Source organism: Peromyscus leucopus, chromosome 3, assembly GCF_004664715.2.
Source record: "Peromyscus leucopus breed LL Stock chromosome 3, UCI_PerLeu_2.1, whole genome shotgun sequence".
Classification (NCBI taxonomy): domain Eukaryota; kingdom Metazoa; phylum Chordata; class Mammalia; order Rodentia; family Cricetidae; genus Peromyscus; species Peromyscus leucopus.
The window spans coordinates 19,366,247-19,387,310 of NC_051065.1; the positions used below are offsets into that span (position 1 = coordinate 19,366,247).

Sequence of the window (21,064 nt, forward strand, 5' to 3'; positions counted from 1 at the left end):
CCTCTGTTTCTCTGATCTTTCAGGTTATTACCCCTATATCTGACTCCTGGTTTTTATTGATGAGATTAACTAGATTTACACTTCAGTTATCTGCAGTGGAACAACACAAGACAGGTCGAATCAATGATCAGTCGTGAATGGTGAGGAACTGAAGGGGCTCTACCCCTCCCTGGTGAACTCTTGGCTGCCGCTGGATTCTGGGAGAGGGGTAGTCATTGACATCTGTTGTGTGTTTGCTGCTGAGTCCACCAAGCTCCAGTGGATAGTTCCAAATCCATGTCCACTCAGAAGGACTTGTTTAAATTTAGTAGGTCACAAAACAATAAAGACATGAATGTGAGGAAGGGGTTTGTAGTGAGGAAGAGGAGAAAGACAAAGGGTGGAGGATAAGAGTAACCAGAATGTGTTATAACCATGAATGAAATTATTGAAGAATGAATTTAATTAATAAAAAGGTCCCTCTCTGCTGCTTTACTTTGCACGTCCCTTTCTCTTGGAGTTTTCATGGCTTCTCAATAAAACCTAACTTCTGGCACTCCACTTCCCACAATGGGTAGGGTTGGAATATCTATTATTCTGCTCCACCTTTTTTCATATACTGCATAAAATATAACTGGGGGACAATTTCTTCATTCCAGAAGGGCAGTGCTCTGGCAATAGTGTTCTTCAGGCTCTCACAGGAGGGCAGCTGGTCCTTAGTAAGGTCTGCATACCTGCGATCCTTACAGATGCTGCTGTAAAAGGGATGATCAGGCTCCACTGGAGGTGGGGAGCAGGGGAGGGGAAACCATCATAAGATCTTTAACTGTGCCTCACCACACTTAGCAGCAGTGTCTGTTTATTGAGATCAGTCAGACCCCCCCCCCCCATAGTGTCGCTCATTGAGGCACCAGGTCCTGACTACTGGCAGCCACATCTGGTCAATGGCATCCAGGACTGTCCAGAGGGTCAGGATTGCTCTCTTTCACATGGAGGTAAAGCGGATGTCAAATTCATAGCCAGCATCTCGCAATGCCTGTCTGCTGTGTTTCGCCTCACTGTGCCTCACCTCCTTGTGGCCCACTGGGCTCAGGTCGGTATCATACCAGCCTCTGAAGCGGTTCTCCAGGTTCCAGGCTTTCTTGCTGTGCTGGATCAGCACTAGAATGTAGGTGACCATGGCAACAGGTGGGGGTGGGTATGCTGCAGGGCAAGGATATTTGTAGTGTCATAAAGACATAATCCACGAGATGATAAGCAAAAAATAAGTAAGGATAGGAGAGGGTGAATAAATATTATTGTTATTACAATTTACACAAGAAGAAATACATGGGCATACTTCCTATAGGTCATATACATATATATTTTTCACACACATGTATGTATATGTATACATACACACACACACACACACACACACACACACACACACATATATTTGGTTTTGTGAGACAGGGTTTCTTTGTGTAGCTCTGGCTGTTCTGGAACTCACTCTGTAGAGCAGGCTCGCTTTGAACTCACAGAGATCCACCTGCCTCTGCCTCCCAAGTGCTAGGATTAAAGGTGTGTACCACCACCTCCCAGCAGTCATATAGATATTTGATAGGAAGATTTGTACCAGCTTTCTAAATATAAAACTTTGCTTCTTAAATGAAAAGGTCCTGAGCATCAGTTAGTGAGGAAGGTGTGCCCGGGAGCCTGAACCCAGCACACAGCACAATAGGAAGAGAAGAGGAACAATGGCGACTACAGCAGAGACCATGAACGATAGAAAATGGGCTCCAAGAAATCAGGGGGTATTTAAGAAGTCATTTATTAACATGCTTGCAGCAAGTAATGTTTTACTATGGCAGGATGCTGTAATCCAAGAGTAATACAAAAGAAGTTATGTAAATAATACAAAAGAAGTGACCACTGAGCTCCTGAGCTTCCCAGGGAGGCTAGAAGAATTTCACTGTCTCTTGCATGGAGGTATTCATGGTTAACTAAGAACCACCTCTTTCTGAAAAACACACCACACACACACACACAGAGAGAGAGAGAGAGAGGAGAAGAGAGAGAGAGAGAGAGAGAGAGAGAGAGAGAGAGAGAGAGAGACCTTTCTGGCTGGCCATGTTCATTCTTTAACTCGGTAATCACCTGTGCCAATAGGCCCATGCCTGAGATACTGTTAGGAATGCAAAGGTGATTAGAATTGGGCTTACACATAGCAGTGTATATATAAACCAGAGACTTGGTAATTTTGTTTATAGTTTACCAATGACATCATTCTGTGCATTGATTTCCTTGATTACAAGTTCCTTTCTCCTTCCATTCCCATCTATCTTACTTCCCAACCTTTAATAAAAGAAACTTTCAGCTACTGATAAAGGAGAAACATTTAAATTTGTCTCTGGATTTACTTGAAGTTGGGGGACTACCCATGAACTGCTCTGCCAGTTACAAGGTATCTGTTACAGGGAAGGTCTCTGCTTCAAGTGCAGCAGGTAACCTAATTTTATGTAGTTTTCCTTTCTCCATCATAGGGAATAGAGTTGATGGCTCTCATATTACTTCTAAATATTATCAAAGGCTATTTGTAATGTGGTATAGCAATATTCAGCACCCCAACAATAGAGACTACATACCCTCACAGAAATTAGGGATGGCTGGGCGGGTTCCTTAGGGAAGGCAGAGGGAGGTAAATACAGAAGGAAGAAGATGGTTAAAATAGCAATAAGAATATCTGAAAAAGCCACAAGGAATCGTAATATTAACTATTTACCAAAAGCCAAACCCCAAACCATAACAAACCAAATCAAACCAAAACCAAAAACCCCTCAAGCCTATATACAATACATGTAACTCTGAGTATACATATACATATATTTCAATATACTTTTCGTATCTGGGCTGATGGTGCTTTCTCCAAGAGTCAAAGACCCCCTAACAAAAACCCCAATACAAGATGTGAGAAGCACTCTTTGAGTTGGTGGCCAGAGATATATAAGAGACTTCTAAAACATAGAGCCTATTGCTGTTGCCTTTAGTTACCTCCCTACCCCCATCCCACCCAGAGGTGGAAAGTTAAGTACGTATTGCTGAAGACACCAAGAACTTCAGAAACAAATTCTTAGAGACCCCTAAGCTGGAACTGACTTTAACATGCCCTCTCTGGAGACTAGTTTTCATGGTATCAGAGGATGTCATGCAAGCTTCCTAAAGAGGGAAGCAAACAACAGTTCTATCTAGGTATGATGCCTTTGAACCACATCAATGGCCAGCATGAATGATAACCCTAAGGGTACAGCAGTGGCATGCATGTATGTTGGTAATAGCCAACAGCTTTCTCATTGGATTTAAGACTCAGCACGAAGGATACTGTGATTGGTACTGGAGACCTAGCTAACTACTCAGGACTAGTGAAATCATGGTTATTGGAGGAGAATCTATAACCACTAATTTACTAAATCAGTACAATCCCTAACAATTGTCTTAGTTAATGTTCTATCACCATGAAAAGACACCATGATCATTGCATAAAGGAAACCATTTAACTGGAGCCTGATTATAGATTCAGAGGTTTAGTCCATTGTTAAATATGGCAGGAAGCATGGTGACGAGCAGGCAGACATGGTGCTGGAGAGGTAGTTGAGAGTTCTACATTTAGATTGGCAGACATCAGGAATAGAGAAAGAGAGAGAGAGAGACTAGACCTGGTTTGAACACTGGAAACCCCAAAGCCCACCCCCCAGTAACATACTTCCTCCAACAAGGCCATACATACTCCAACAAGGCCAGACCTCTTAATAGTGCCACTTCCTGGTGACCAAGCATTAACATTTATGAGCCCATGGGACTCATTTTTATTCAAACCACCACAACAGTTTATAATATTATCCTTGTACCCACAGATAAGTTAAGTCTTGATGCCTCATCAAGGAAACTTCTGTTGGCAACAGATGGTGACCACTACAGAAAACAATCTATCAAATTGAAGAGGAGTGGAGCCCAGTCCCACGGGGTACATATTCAAAGCACTGCTATGCCTAAGGCTCAGGAAACATGGCAGAAGAGAGGGCAGAAAGATGGTAAGAACCAGGGGATGAGGGAGTTTGTTGTGAGAGTGTGTCTCCTAGTAATATCAGAAGCTACACCCATAAGGTCTCACCATCATGACTGAACAAAGGTGATCTGAACAAGGACAACTCAAACTAACATGTCAAACTGGTTGGGAATACACCCATGAGGCCTCAACCCTACACAAAGAATTATAGGTAATAACTGAGTAAAGCTGGGAATGGGAGAGGTGGCCTTCTCCCCAAAAGAGCACACCAATTGATCGTCCATTGCCAAATATGCTCTGAAAAATATGCATCCAAGTAACACCACACAGACTGAACAGGTTGTATTTGGGAATATATATAAATATATACATGCACAATCAATAACAATTAGTAAAAAGGAGAGGCCATGAATTTAAAGGCGATTGAAGATACATGGGAGGATTTGGAAATATATTGTAATTAAATTATACTCTCAAAATAAATAAATAACAATCATACAAAATTGTATGTTTAACTAACAAAATAATCAGAATTCCATGCCAAAAAAAATAAAGGAATAATTGAGGGATTGAAAGTTGAAATTCTGATTTTATTAACTTGAAGAGCTGATTTGACAAAAGAGGAAGGAAGGCTTCCTTTCTTCTCCTAACCCTTTATTACAGCTCTTTAAATCTAGCAATTAACAAGCCACTCCTTGGCTATAAGTCCTAGCTTCAGGCTCAGGAGCTGTTATTCTTGAGTCCACAGCACCTCTTTTAACCCTTTAAATATCATTAAGTTCCTCAAGTGTAAAAGTGGGTACAATTGTAGGTTTTATACAGTTAAAGATTCATTATGGTCAAGGGAAAAAGCATAAAGGTGACTAATGTGTGACCTCACAGTAGTTAAGTATTAGATAAATGGTGATAAAAATCTGTGATCATATGATCCAGTTTCTATCACTGTAACAATAAAATAAATGGTCTGGGATTTAAAAGTTTCCATATTATCAGGTTCTTTATTTACATCTGATAGTTCCTTGAAGAGCAGACATAGACTTTAGCAATGTTTCCCAGGAATCCCTTTGCCCCAACACTCACTCAGTTGAGTCCCCTCTGAAAACTCCCCTTATTTTTCCTCTGCAGCTCCAGATAGCCCCTGTTCTCCCCTCTTCTCCCAATTATGAACCAAAATAACATGGAACATCTAGGAAAGAAATCCAGGAAACATTGTTGGATGCCCATTATTGAATGGTGCAAAATGTACAACCCATCATGTTCCTCCATAGTGTCATGCTATTAATTGTGGTGCCCATTACAGATGATCAACCATTTATACATTGTTGTAAGGTTCTTTGGTCAGAAAATTGAGTCACTAGCTGATCAAACTCAAGGGAACTTCAGTTAGGATAGTCTGAAGAACAAGTTGTTTTTCATGGAAGTTCCTAAATAGCATCACAATACCACTTAAGTCATGATATAGATTTGCATTGCCCCTTAAAATTTCTTGGGGGCTTACATATTATTTCATCTGATTCCCAATAAAACAAAGCAGTAGCAACATCAACAAAAAAGTAAAAATGTGTAAGAAAGTTAAGACAGGGAAATTAATGAATGAGGAGACAGGAAATAAGGAGGCCATGTCTTAGTTACTCTTCTGGTTCCTGTGCTGGGATACCATGGCCAAGGCAACTTGTAGAAGAAGGAATTTATTGGGACTTACAGTTTCAGAGTCCATGACCATCGTGGTTGGAGTAGCAGCTGAGAGCTCACATCTTAATCCACAAGCACAGGTTAGCGAGAGCTAACTGGGAATGACGCAGACTTTTGAAATATCAAAGCCCTCCCCTAATGATACACTGCCTCCAACATGGCCACACCTCCTAATCCTTAGGGCCCAAGCATTCAAACATATGAGCCCATGGGGCCATTTTTATTAAGACTTTTTTTTATTCATTTTACCTACCAATCAAAGATCCTCCTCTTCCCTCCTCCTGCCCCTCCAACCTCCTCCTCCCAACCCATCCCCCATTCCCTCCTACAAGAAGGGAAGGCCTCCCATGGGAAGTACATTTAGTATAGGCAGGTCCAAGCCCCTCCCCCTGCCTCAAGGCTGTACAGGTGTCCCAATGTAGATAGTGAGAACATAAGGGAACTGGACGGCCGAGCTGGATCAGGGTTGAGTGGGAGAGCAATGAAAGAGATACCATGATAGAAGGAGACATCAAGGGGATAGGGAGCTATTCTCATTCAAACCACCACAGACCAATAGTGCTATGTCAGGTGTTATGTTGAGGCTCTCAGAGAACTGTTCAGGATTCCCCATCATCTACTGGAGATACACCAATAAGAGGTGTCAAAGGTCACATAAAGGGAGGGCTATCTTTACTCTTCCCTGCTATTGTCTCTAGGTAGGTCACTTCATTTGGTATTGATGACTATTGTCCTCGCTTGTGGGTCCTTTCCATACTTCTTGCAGTCACTTTGTGGACATACTGTGATAGTAACACATGGCAGAACCTTTCTACAAGACTCATCGTTAGTCTAAGAAAATTTTATGCCTATATAACCTATAACACACACACACACACACACACACACACACACACACACACAAAACTAGATTCATTATTTTTTTTTCTTTTTTTGTGCATCACACTTAATGTTTCCCTTCATTGGGGAAGGAAGTGCTGTTACAGGTGCATCTTGGTCCCATTGTTTGATACAGGTTTAATTTCTCCTCTGAGCTGTCATGCATTGTTCTTCTTTTCCATGCTGCCTTTACTGCTCTGTTTCCTATGTGTCCGGTAGTGTTGCAGCCTCCTCTCTCTCTCTCTCTCTCTCTCTCTCTCTCTCTCTCTCTCTCTCTCTCTCTCTCTCTCCCTTCCCTCTCATTGAAAATAGATTTTTCTTTCATACAATCATCCTGACTGCACTGCTTTCCCCTCCCTCCACTCCTCCCAGCTCCCCTCCAAGCTCCCTTCTCCCCCAGATCCATCCCTCCCCCTTTTTCCTCCAGAAAAGAGTAGGCTTCCAAGAGCTAACAACCAAGCATGACAAAACAAGATTTTCTTAGGTTGACTCCCAATAACAAATATATCTGTTGTGGTTTTAGAACATATGGATGCCCAGTCAAGAAAGACCTTTTATCCTGAAGGAGGAAGCAATGATAAGTTTTATCCAATCTACTGAACTCTATAGACACCAAGTACAACATGTCAATTCAGCTTCACATGGAATGGACATGGAATTTAAGGATATCAAAGGTCAAGTGTATTCTCCAATCGTTTTAGTTTGTAAAACATATGATAAGTTCTGAAGTTCTCATGAGATTCCTACCTTCAAGCACTGGGACAGAGCCCCAGGACCTGGCACAGAGCTTAGCACACAGGATACACTACAAAATCGATGTCACTCTTTGGGGGATGGCTAGGCCTTGGCTTTCACTTCATTAGAATTTGTTAAATTTTCCAAACAACTGATTTAGATAAGTTGGCTTTTGAGCAATCGACGTTTCCATACCTTTGACAGATCAATACTTGATTCTGTATCCTTTATTTAGTAGGGAAAACTGATAAAGTGAATTATATACTACATTTGAAAGATGAGCATGGAATGTTTGAAAATCTTGGTTCGGTACCTCATCATTCACTCTCAATAGTTAAGACATTGCCCAGACAGGATGGACTTAGTCTTGCTTATCTCCATAACCATAGCAATAGGACAGAGCTTAGCTTCAGTCATGAATAACAGTCAGAAAAAAATCTGAGCTGGAGTCCAGAGGATGTTAGTCCTTGAGAACCTTTGAACCACATGCCCCAAACTAGAATTCACACGGATGCTCTTTGTGTATCAATGTGTCCCTTTTATGTTTTTCTTTTAATCAATCAGCACTTGTATTTACTAAGTCTCCTTTGTGTATTTGAAAGTTGGCATAGCTTGATTATTTTTCATACACTTAAAAATCAAAGATGCATTTTATGGCTTTTGGGGAGGGATAAAATTTGACCATTGAGTTATTTCCAATCCCCCTGTGACCACTGTTACAAACAGATGTAAGAGAGTGGAGAGAATTTGCTTGTATGTTCCTACACGTGATGGAGACTCATCATTTCTGGTTTTCAATCCAAATTTCTTAACCAATTCTTTTTGAATTGAATCTGCAGTATAGCCAGGCCAATCCTACAGCTTCAAAACAAAGTCATTTTTAAGCTATTTGAACATGGAAAAAAATGTGAACAATTTCTGAAAGCACAAAGCAGGTATTTTGTTCAAACTCAAGTAACTGAAATAACTGAAGAGATTTAGTTCAAATTGCGAATAAATTCGCCTTTGGATTGAGACCAGGCAAGAGAAATATCAGACTCGAAGGTCAAAAGGAACATTTTGGGGAAAGTTATAAACAGAAAATAGGGATTCAGAATGGAAAAGCTGGACTCAACAATAAGATGGGGTCATGACACCTCGGCAGGCAACTTTCAGTGTTTTTTTAACTCACTGTGTTAACCCAGAACTTTATTTTCACTGACTCTAATTGAGAGTAGTCTATTGATTTTTTCTTCTTCTTTGTGTGTGTGTGTGTATGTGTGTGTGTGTGTGTGTGTGTGTGTGTGTGTGTGTGTACATACCTACATATATATATTTAAAGGATGAAGAAGTGGTGCTTTTTACTTTTCTATTTCTTATTTCAGATGAATTTAAAGCATATAGATATCTTGAGACCGGTCTGATCTATATTTATTGTTTTTCCCCTATATACACATTCCTAAAATTACTGTTTCTTTGTGGGATTAGCATGTAGGTAGTATGGTCACAAATTCTTATGGGTAAATAAGTGTTCAGAGCAATACTAATCTTTCAAGTGTTAAATTTCCACAGCCTTAACCAACTTTTCTATAAATAAACCATAATTGGAAGTAAAAACAAATCAACAAACAAAAAGCAAACAAGGAAACAAAAAACAAACCAACAAACAGCAGGTAGATTATGTAGCAGATATTCATAAGTATCTAGTACAAACACATTTAAGATTTATTAGAAAGCAGGAAAACTGGAATAACTTTATTATCCATACATTAGAATTTCAGTTTTTGTTTCTTAGAGCAGTAAAGTCCTAGAACATGGTAGCTGTCATCATTTATTACATGTTTAACAAGTGGGAGATGTCTAGAAATTCATCTCATGTCCATTGACACTGCTGTCTTTGCCTATCTGAGCTGCTGTAACACAATACCTTAGATTAGGTAGTGCATGAGCAACCGAAATTCGTTGCTCACACTTCTGAGACTGAGAAGTTTAAGATCAAGGAGCCTATAGGGTCAGTGTCCTTTGAGGGCCCATTCCCTATGGATGTCAGCATCCGTGTTCTGTGATTATAGGAAGGGTATATAGGTTTTATCAGTCCTCTCCTAGAAAGATTCTAACTGCCAGGCAAATGGCTCACTTCTTAATATAATATTATTCCATTAGAGAGTAGGTTTCAATGTATGAATTCCAGGGAAACTATATCAGCAGGGTTAAAATTTGCATTTGTACCAGCTATGAAAACATGTCTCTAAAGCAGTTTGGTAACATGGACACAATTTAGAAGAACATAAAAGATTTCTTGACTAAGTAAATGGATGAAGACATATGGTAAGTTTTCTCAATTTGATGGGCCTATGCTATGTCATGCCTCTATTTTATCATCCCTTAGTGAGAATGGGGTAGCTTTATCAGACCACATTACTGATCACCATTCCTGCCTAATTGGCCGGTTTCATTTCCTGACAGTCCCTCAATATCATTAGCTTCCAAGGCCAATGATGTGCTTTTTTGTGACTTGTCTCCACGATTGTACCTTCTATTCTGCATCTTCCCCAAGTGTCTTACTCACAAGTTTCCTGGGGCCATCTAGGTTTCAGGTCAGGAGTTTTATCATTTCTTGGGTGTCCTGGGTAACACTATCCTATTACCTGTCAACAAAGGTTATGACTCTCATTTCTACTTGTACTCACAGCTGGCTTGAGTGTCTTAGACCCCATTGGATTGAAACTCCCCTGAGAATGGGTACACTACTTTTGGAACCCTGATAACTGGCATAGTGTTATACATATGATATGTGTTCTTGATATATTTAATGCATAAATGAGAATGTCTTCTAGTATAAACCATAAAGCCATATTGTGCCTAGCCATACATCTTGTTATATTTCTTGTATCTATTCTTTTCAGGTATTATGTTCTTAAAAAGGTTTTAATGTTAAAATTTTATTTGGATATAATTTTATTAATTCTTTGAGAATTTCACACATATATTTTGATTATATTCACCCTCTCCTCCTTTCCCCCTGACTCCTGCCTGATTCTTGGTATACCCTCATTCCTTCCCAACTTCTGCCTCCCCATCCTTTTAAAAAATCCACACTGTTCAGTTTTTGCTACCTGTATACTCAAGAGTGTTGGGTTATCCACTGAATCATGGTCAACCTATCAGGGGCTATACCCTTAAAAAGCTGACTTTCTATTCCCTTGAAGCCATTAACTGTCAATAGCTCCTTATCTAGGGGTGAAGGCTCATGAGCACCTCCCATCCAGGAATTTTCATTGTTTGGACTTCATGCAGGTCTTGTACAGTTGCTATGACTTCATGTGTGCAGCAGTCTTGGCATATTGTCATGTTCAGAACACATTGTTTTGCTTTGGTTCTTCCTGACTTCTGGATTTAAAATGTTTGCACCCTCTCTTCCACAGTGATCTCTGATCCTACGGGAGCGAGTATTATATAGATGTCCCATTTATGACCGAGCACTCCAATGATACTTGGTCTCTGCACTTTGACCAGTTTTGAATTTCTGCATTAACTGCTGTCCACTGCAAGAAGAAACATCTCTGGTGAGGTCTGATTGCGGTTAATCTATAGATAGGAGATACAAATTTAGAGGGTAGTTTAATATGATGTCCATCTAGAAAAAGAAAATAGTAAAAGCTTTACCTCTGTAGCCTACGAGTGACAACATCCACTCCTGTCTGTATCACTGCCTCCCCTGGCAGCTATGTGAGATGTCCTGACTTCTGTCTGCTCTTAAATGCATCCTGGTTCTTTCTGGCTTAAACAAAACATAGATCCCTGTGGGTGATGATGCAGAACTTGCCAGAGGTCCCCCAGTAGGCCTTAGATGTTGCTGGAGTGAGAGGCTGGGGCCAGATTGCTGGGCAGTCACTACTGTTGAGCATTTCTCTGACACTGCCAGAGTGGAGGACTTTTCTTTTGGAAGACAAATTTTAGGGAAGAGGTCTTGGGTAGGACTGTGGCACTGCTGGTGCCGGTAGTGAAGGAAAGGCCATAGGACCACAACAGGACAAGCCGTGTGCCAGGGTTGGCCTTAGTTTGGGTCATTCTGTTTATTTTTCCCGTGAATCCTTTGATTGGATTTATGTTTTAAAAACAAGGCATCTATTAGTCACATATTGAAAAAATAACTACAGCTTTCCAACTTGATGATATTTCCTAATGTGTTTACATGCAGTATCCTTGTTCAACCTTTATAATGACCCCTTTATACAAATAACTATATAAACACCCACTTTGCTTTTATGAATTCCTAAAACAAAAACCTAGGAGAATTTATCCTAGTTCTAATGTAGTTATATTTGAGTCAACATTTCTATTAGAAAATCTACTTTTTAAAAAACACTTTGTCTTGCTGGGCATGGTGATGTATTTCTTTAATCGCAGTGTTCAGGAGGCAGGGGTAGGCAGATTTCTAGTAGTTCAAGGCCAGCCTGGTCTACAAAGCAAGTTCCAGGACAGCCAGGGCTGCTACACAGAGAAACTCTGTCTAGAAAAACTAAACCAAACAAATCAAAACCAGACAAAACAAACTCACTCTGTCTTAGTTAGGGTTTCTATTGCTGTGATGAAAGACCATGACCAAAAAGCAAGTTGGGGAGGAAAGGGTTTATTTGGCTTACATTTCCCCATCACTGTTGTCACTGAAGGAAGTTAGGACAGGAACTCAAACAAGGCAGGAGCCTGGAGGCAGGAGGTGATAGAGAGTCAGAGGAGTGCTGCTTCCTGTCTTGCTCAGCCTGCCGCCTTATAGAACCCAGGACCACCAGCCCAGGGCTGGCACTACCTGCAATGGGCTGAACCCTTCCCCATCAATCACAAATTAAAAAAATGCCCTGCAGACTTGCTATAGTCAGATATTGTGGGGGCATTTTCTCATTGGAGGTTCCTTCCTCTCAGATGACTTAGCTGTGTTGACATAAAGCTATCCAGCATGATTGACTCTTTGTCAGCTTGACACACAAACACATCATTAAGCTACAACCTTTCCTGAAACCCATCTTCCGAGATCTTACATTAAAAACATAAAAACTTTGTTTTGTTTTTTTGAGACAGGGTTTCTCTGTGTAACAGTTCTGGCTGTCCTGGAACTCTCTTTGTAGACCAGGCTGGCCTCAAACAGAGAGATCCACCTTCCTCTGCCTCCTGAGTGATGGGATTAAAGGCATGTACCACCATGCCCAGCATTTAAATTTAAAAATTTAAAATGTCCTCAATTTAAAAAGTCCTCAGTCTTACAAATTCAAGCACATTAAAAGACCAGTCTCATTAAAACAGCTAGTCCCTTTAAAAATGCAAATTCTTATTTAAAAGTTCAAAGTCTTCCAGTTGTGGACTCCTGTAAAAATCAACATTAAGTTAAGTACTTTCTTCAAGAGGGAAGAACCATGGCACAATCACTATCTGAACAAAGCAAAAACAAATTCCCACAGTGTAAATAACTCAACTTCTAGTTATTTGGGATTTGCTTACGATCTTCTGGACTCCTCCAAGTGGCTTGGGTCACTTCTCCACTGTGGCCCTGCCTTCTGCAACACACACAGTTTGTCTTCTAGGCTCCTGGTGGCTCCACTTTACTGCTGCTGCTGTTCTTGGTGAGCATATCATGGTACTGGCATCTCTGAAATGCTGAGGTCTTTTGGCGCAAATGGACTGCACATTTACAAATAGCCTCTCCTGGCCTCTCACAGTGCCAAGCCTCAGCTGCTCCCTATGACTCCTTCATGCCTTCAAAACCTGTAACATCTGGGTGACTCTTATCCTAGCAAGTTTGGCTACCAGCATGAGGTACAACCTTGGCTGCCTCTGGAACACAGCTTATTTGTGTTGACTCTCAGGAAACACTTCTCAGAAGATTTCACCTCTATGATACTGGTCTCTTCTTAATCACCACTGATTTCTCACTCCGGCTGACTAGCATTGATTATCCCAGCAAAGCATGTGTTTCACTTTAGTAGTTCTGGTCTCTTGTTAATCACATCTGATTCTTCATCCCCAACTAACCAGAACCACAGAATCTTAATTCAAAATAACAAGTGACGTCAATAAAGTCTTTAAAATTCCCTCTGAAACTTCACAAGCTAGGCCTTCATATTCCATGTTGCCCTCAACATTCTTACCTTCTGAGCTCCTACAGAACAGCTCACCAAGCATTGAACTCAATGGCTCTTCTTGCAAAAAATCCAAAGTCCTTCCACAATCTTCCCCAAAACAACATGGTCAAGTTTGTCCCAACAATACCCAACTCCTGGTACCAACTTGTCTTAATTAGGCTTTCTATTGCTTCAATGAAACACTATGACCAAAAAGCAAGTTGGGGAGCAAAGGGTTTATTTGGCTTACACTTACACACCACTGTTCATCAGGAAGTTAGGACAGGAACTCAAGCAGGATGGTAACTTGGAGGCAGGAGCTGATGCAGAGGCCATGGAGGGATGCTGCTTACTGGTTTGCTCCTCATAGGTTTTCTTATAGAACCCAGGACCACCAGCCTAGGGATGGAATCACCCACAATGGGTTAAGCCCTCCCTGATCAATCACTAATTAAGAAAATGGACTATAGGCTGCCTATAGACAGATCTTAGAGAAGAATTTTACTAATTGAGGTTCCCTCCTCTCAGATGACTTTAGCTTGTGTCAAGTTGATGTAAACTATCCAGCACACACTCCAATTTAGCAACAAAACTAAAGTTCTACAGGTCTAAACTTGACTGAAATTTACTTTAGTTCCAAAGGAACAAAACTAAAATTATACTGTTTTTCATCTCGGCAAAATAAAAGTTTATTAAAGTAAGATTATTCTGAATTTCAAGAGAGTAATTGGTTTCCATGTCTTGTCGGTTAGATGATGCTTAGCTCTGAGAACAGCAGTTGAAGAGAGGTGAGCTCTTGTTAGCCAACCAAAGAATTCCCTGTCTGAACTGAAATTTTAGCATGTGAAATACCCTCTGGCTCATGACTAAAGAAAAGAGGAATCCTACTTTTGGACTTGAATTTGACCTAAGAGATCTTTTTGTCCTTTGACAAATAGAGGGTGAAAGCTTTAAAAAAATGTGTTCAAGGTCACATATGAAAGTGAGACTTGAAATCACTGTGTTTGTATTTGATATTGGTAGGATGCAGCTAATATTTTTATTTTGCTAACTTCAGTGAATCCTCCACAAACTCATTATAGCAGTCTGAGCGTCGTGGTTCGCTTATATTGTAATACCATTTTTCTGGGACAGAAAACTCCTGCTGGTCTAGAAAGTGCTTGCCTTAAATGAGATCAATCCTCATTTCCACTTATCAGTACCTTTCCTTTTCTGATGTTGCCAAGCTCTTTGAGTCTAGTTTTCATTGTATATACATTCATATATGTGTGTGTTTGATTTTATATACATTCATATACAAATATGTGCTGAGCCAGCATTTGTGAGGCAAAACTTAAAGAAGTGGGTGGCGTTATGAGTCCTATGAAGATTACCCCGCACACAAGAACCCCATGAGAAAGGTACAAGAATGCAGATGCGTTCACCACCTTACAAGTGTGCTGTCAGCAGAGTGCCGTCTTCCCAGCAAAGCAGTACATCTGTGCGAGCGTTCTGCGGCACAGGGAAGACTGTTAGATGGATAGCCATGGGGCAGCATGAGGAGGATGCTGTTGTCTTTCCTTTCTTACCCTCAACAGAAGTCCTACTCACTGTGCAAACTGTTTCTCAAGTGCGCTTGCTGCTGCAGACCCTGCCACAGCCCCCATTCAGCTCATCAGAATTTAGGTTTAACTAGTGATTAAATTAGAGTTAGTTTCCTAACTAGTTTACTGCGTTCCCCTAATCCACTCCTTATCCCAGCGGGGCGTGGCCTTTAGATAATGCAAATACTGTGATGTTTCTCAACTTCTTACAACCCAAGGGTAAAGCCCACATTCTTCCAAATGGTGTTGAAGGCTGAATCCCACATCTGTGCCCTGCTAGTGCGCTCTCTGTGCCCGGTGCTCCTGGGTCCTAAGCTCATACATGGCTCCGGTTTAAAGGTCTGCGGTCACCAGCAAAGCCTTCCTGTCCTCCTCTTTGCTGTATGGCAAATAACAGTTTTTCCCTTTCGTCTCTCGATCCTCACTCACTTTTTCCTTGTCACTTTAAAAAGTTCTATAAACATCTAGGTGTCAGTTAATGAACAAACCAGACAAGGTCTGCTAAGGTCGAACCTGACCTTGTATGTTTGTCTGTATGTAGTGTGCACGGCACGTGTAGGTGCACACATTGGGGATGACAGAAAAGAAACATGATTCACAGTGCTTTGGTCTGACCACATCCACACGTTGAAGCAACATGATGGTGTTAAGAGGTGTCAACGGAGGAGACTGAGATACCAGCATAGAACCGTCAAGAATGGTCTTCGTGATCTCAGGTGCCTTTTCTGCTTTCCAGCGTGTGAGGACCATTTTCTTCCTCCAGTGCTGTGTGGAAACAGAAACTGGGCCATCATCAGACATCACATGCTAGCTAGCCCCTTGATCTTAGACATCCCAGCTGCCAGAATGGTCAGAAGTAAATTTCTGTTGTTTATGAATTATCCACTTTTAGTGTTTTTGTCCTTATTTTGACTAATTGATTATAGAGCAGTGGTTTGTGTCATCTCCTTGGATGTAGCACTATTTATTTCTGTAGAAAGTGGCACACAAAAGTGAAAACCCAAAAAAAAATAAAAATCTGAGGAATTAGATCAAGGAATTGCTGTAGAGAATGTGAATGTTTAAATGTAAGTGTTAGGGGCTGGAGAGATGGCTCAGCGGCTGAGCGTGGTTGCTGCTATTGCGCAAGACTAAACTTCAATTCTCAGCATCCACATTGGGCAGCTTACAACTGCCTGTAAATCCACTCTCTGGTATGTATCCAATACCAGCCTCTGGCCTCTGTGGGCACCCAGAGGCATATGTGTACACACACATACATATATAAATATAAATAAATAATATACAACATCTCCCACAAGATCATCATATACTGGGAACTTGTTTACCAACTGATGAGCTTTTGGGAAGTGATTGGATTCTGAGGGCCCTATTTATTTATTTGTTTGTTTGTTTTTCAAGACAAGGTTTCTCTGTGAAACTGTCCTGGCTGTCATGGAACTCACTCTGTAGAGCAGGCTGGCCTCAAACTCATAAAGATCTGCCTGCTTCTGCCTCCCGAGTACTGGGATTAAAGGCGTGTGCCACCATATCTAATTTAATCAATGAACTGATGATCCCTTGATAGAGTCATAATATTTTATCTTTATTGAGAGATACTGAAAGTTAGGAGACAGGATCTACCTAGATGAAATTAGTCATTGGGGACATTCCCTGGAAAGACATATAATGTTCTTTCTGCTCTCTCTGCTTTCTTTTGAGGTGAGTTGCTTTGCTCTACCATGTGTTCCCTATGATCATGTAAAGACAACAGAGCCAAACCCATGGAATGAAGCCTCTGAAGCTGTGAGTCCCAACAAATCTTTATTTAAATGATTTGTCTCAGGTTTTAGTCACAACAATGAAAAGTATGAGTAACAGAGAGCTTTGGCATTTTGGGGAAATACTCCCCAAATGAAGTAGACCAGCTAAATCTTCAAAGTGTGGCATCATTATTAATGAGGAAAAATTTACATGAATTCAAGAGAAGGGAAAAGATGGATAATGTGTTATATTAGCCAACTCCTAACAGGAAAGTCTATGGTCAAATGCAATGCTGGAAAGTGCATGTTACACCTATGTAGCCTAGTCTAGGTTTAGTTTGCCAAGATCCTTAGTCAAAGGGATTCCTTTTGTCTCTTTGGTCTTTCAAGACAGTGTTTCTCTATGTAGCCCTGGAACTTGCTCTGTAGACCAGCTGGCCTCAAACTCACAGAGATCCACCTGCTTCTGCCTCCTAAGTGCTGGAATTAAAGACGTGTACCACCACCACAGGGCTAGTTAAAGGAATTCTAAAAATTATCAAAAGCTAAGCTTTGATTTCAGTTCAAGAAAGAGCTGAAGAATAATTTTCTTTTTGGACATGGAGAGGGCTTAGAGTCGTGATCAGACATACTCATACCAAAGATAATGTACCTTTTCTTTTGCCAAAGTCAAGCTTCTCTGGACTCAGTGCAGACAAACCCTTCTAGGACTCATACAGCAGCAGCTTATGGGGTTTTAGTAGGGGCACCAATGGCCTTGCAAGTGCCTGGATATAATCAGTTTCTAAAAGTGTCAGGATGTATGCCATTGTTTGTGTGTGTTTTTTGTGTTACTGTTCTTCCTTCCCTTAAAGGATGCTACATTGGGATTTACAGATCCAGGTCAGTTTCTTAATTACTGTAGTGGGAAGGGTTGTAGAGAGTTTTTGTGGCATCACTATCTGTTCAATCACCACCAATTTAAATCAAGAGCCATTATAGATAAAAATAATTAGTAAGATGATATGGGACATAAATTCCCAAGGTGAAAACATGCGAAGTTAGGTTCACACATGGATAGCTGTACTATGCTCCTTTGAGATTCAAAATGAATGATTTTACACAAAACTTCAAGAAAAATGAATTTAATAATAATATTGTTACTGCCTTGAAAATAATTTAGCAATTTAATAGTTATAGAACTTTTTTATTCTTTTATTTTCTTTCTAAAACTTCTAGTTTTATTATTGGTTACATGAATATAAAAGAATTTTACATTTCCTCTGACTTCTCTAACTCACAATTATCTAGAATCCATTACTTACTTGTTAAGAGTTTTGAGTCAAGGGCTTACTACACTAAAACCTGCTAGGTAGCCCAGGCTCGCTTCAAAATCACTACTCTCCTTCAAAATCACAGTAGGCTCTTCATTCAATAGTAAGTCTGGGCCACCATGCCTGACTATCTTTATTTTCAAAAAATAAATATGGATATTCTCTAATGTTTTTCAATTTTATTAATCTTATCTTTTCCCTTGCAAATGGACAAAACAGGTATAACTTCAATAAATCTTTTAAAGTTTCCATGACAAACCAGGACTCTGTAGTAGAGACAGGAATGGCTGTCTTGATTAATCAGAGTTTGATAGCAGTAGTGAGTCCAGATTCACTTCTGAGACAATGTCAACCAAACGTGACTATCCACAGGTTGAAAAGTCTTTTGCTTAAAGCTCCAGTTGAAAGGCTCTCTCTTACATCATGCTCATTTCTGGTTGAAAGATTGCTATGAATTCTCCAGCATTAAAGAGCTACAAAGGACCTCCTAACTCCACAGTAAAGCAATGACCTATTAAAGGAGATCCTTGTACTAGGGAATTTAGTGTAATAAGAGAGACCTTGAAATAGTGAGCAGAGCAGTGGGCTCCTGTAGGACACAAGAGGCTTCCGACAACTCTAGAAAGATTCAGAAAGCACAGAGTGAGCAATAGAGTGAAGTGAACAATAGAGGCTGGGTGAACACAGAATTCCTCCTGTGCTTCTCTTGGAACTAGTTAATGAAGCAGAATGTGGCAACTAGCCTTTTAAAATGCATGTAGAACATCTCTGGGGAGGGGGGGACTCAAAAAAATTCTTCATAACTGAAACTTTTTAAGCATCAGCATGATGCCATGAGGGGGAAATTCCACACCCAACCTCATTTCCTTGGCTGTAGTTAAAACATCATTACACTAAAAACACTGTATAAAATGACCTTCATGCTATGTGCATCAGGTATTTGTGAAGCATAACTTTTATTTTTAGACTTTGATCCCATCCTTAGGATATATCTCACTATGTGTGTAAAGATTTCAAAATCTGAAAAAAAATCCAGATTCTAAAACATATATTATCACAAATATTTTGGATAAGAGATATACACTCTGTGTAGATAAACTACAGAGTGTTAAGAGGAAACAGCAACCTGGCCAAGGGTTTGTAAGTAGCTTCTGAAAAAAAGTACAACATGTTGGGCACGTTCATTAGAAAGGAAAAAAGTGGAAATGAAGTGCAAGTTCTTTAACATATGCAAGAATGTTCAACATGAGCTTACTCTTTCTTTCTTTCTTTCTTTCTTTCTTTCTTTCTTTCTTTCTTTCTTTCTTTCTTCCTTCCTTCCTTCCTTCCTTCCTTCCTTCCTTCCTTTCTTTCTTTTTTTCTTTCTTTCTTTCTTGACAGGGTTTCTCTGTGTCATAGTAGTAGATGTCCTGGATCTCCCTCTGTAGATCAGGCTGGCCTTGAACTCACAGAGATCCACCTGCCTCTGCCTCCCGAGTGCTGGGATTAAAGGCAAGCACCACAAACCCCTGGCTAACATGAGGCTTTTCTATGAGGCATTAATGGGAAATCACAAAAGATAAGATCTTTGAAAACAATTCTCCAGGACAGAAAAATCATTGCTCCACAATTATATCAGCCAAACTAGAAATTAAACATACAGCATTGCATATTCCACACACACATGAGATGAAGCATATATATGTTTGGCTCAAGTCAAACAACCCACTTGAATGAATAGGCCTTGTGTTGAGAAAAAAAAAAGTACAGTGTAGAGGGAGGAAAATACCTCATCATCCAAGAAGTTGACTTTAAATTGTAGAAAGAGGCACAGGAGGTAAGGTGGCGAAGTCAAGAGCCAAGTGCACGCACATACTAATACAAATGAGTTTGTCACTATGCATTGGTGTTGTGGGAGGGACTGACTGAGTGGATCATGAATCTGGTAGTCTTTATCTTGATTTTGGATATTAAAGTTCCTCTACATTTTCTGTAACCTGTGCAATCTTGAAATGTTTATTGTAGATGAGAAATTATTGTTTGTGTAGCCATACTCTTATATTCATTCAGATATTCTTAATATTCTTTCTTCTCATTCTAGAAAGCATAGTTTTCACTGGGGTCTTGTTGACTCCTTCAGAGAATCTGCATTCTGAAGGTTTATCTAATTCTGAAACCAGGGACTCGTTCCTTGTCCCTCATTTTCCTTGTCTCTCCTTTGAAGATGAGATTTGCATTTTAGTTTGACTCTCTTGTTTGAGTCCTGTGCTTGCTTATCTTCCTTTCAGATCCATGCTAAATTTCTCTTCCAGTGTGTAAGGGCTGTATTGCATACAGAGGGGGTGGTTGTACTTAGTAAGTATTTCAGACTGTTCCCGATACTTTGGCTATGCTAGAGAAACAAAATGTGTTTATGAAAGGTAATAAAAACAAACTATAGGTGTGTGTGTGTGTGTGTGTGTGTGTGTGTGTGTGTGTGTACAAACTAAAATATACAAACTCTGTATAAACTAAAATGAAGGTAAAGAAGCAGGAGGAAGTAAAGCAGCCTGAAACCCATATGCACTGAGTGCTCCCAGGAAGGGCAGGAGAAGTCTGTTCACGATACAGATGAGAAATCCTTGTAAAATCACATAGGTAAGGCAAAAAAGAGTTCGCAAGCCCTGTTGCCTCTGTGAAAGCACATGGGAAAGCAACACTAATCACCTATGGCAGTTTCTAAGGTAGGGAAAGTTGAGAAAGACGAATAAAGCACAGTGAAATTGCAGAAGTAAACTCTAGAAACGGAGCAACAAATGCATTAAAGAAATGATCCTGACTGATGTGTCAATCAGATCAGAAATAGCTAAACAAGTGCAGAATGGAACCATAAGAAAATCACAAGAGAAAAGCTGAAAATCAAAAGGTTTTGAAAACCCTACAGGATGCTTTAGAAAGGAAAAGATATCAATACAGACGTCCACAAAGGATGCGTCAGTAAAGCTGACCAAGGTTACAAAGAAAAACCTCTCTAGAGTGATAA

General features: G+C 40.2%; 1 pseudogene; it reads right to left on the bottom strand.

Moving 5' to 3' along the window:
- Positions 1 to 571: 571 nt before the first annotated feature.
- LOC114693486 lies at positions 572 to 1,159 on the bottom strand (annotated as a pseudogene).
- Between the last annotated feature and the right edge of the window lie 19,905 nt (positions 1,160 to 21,064).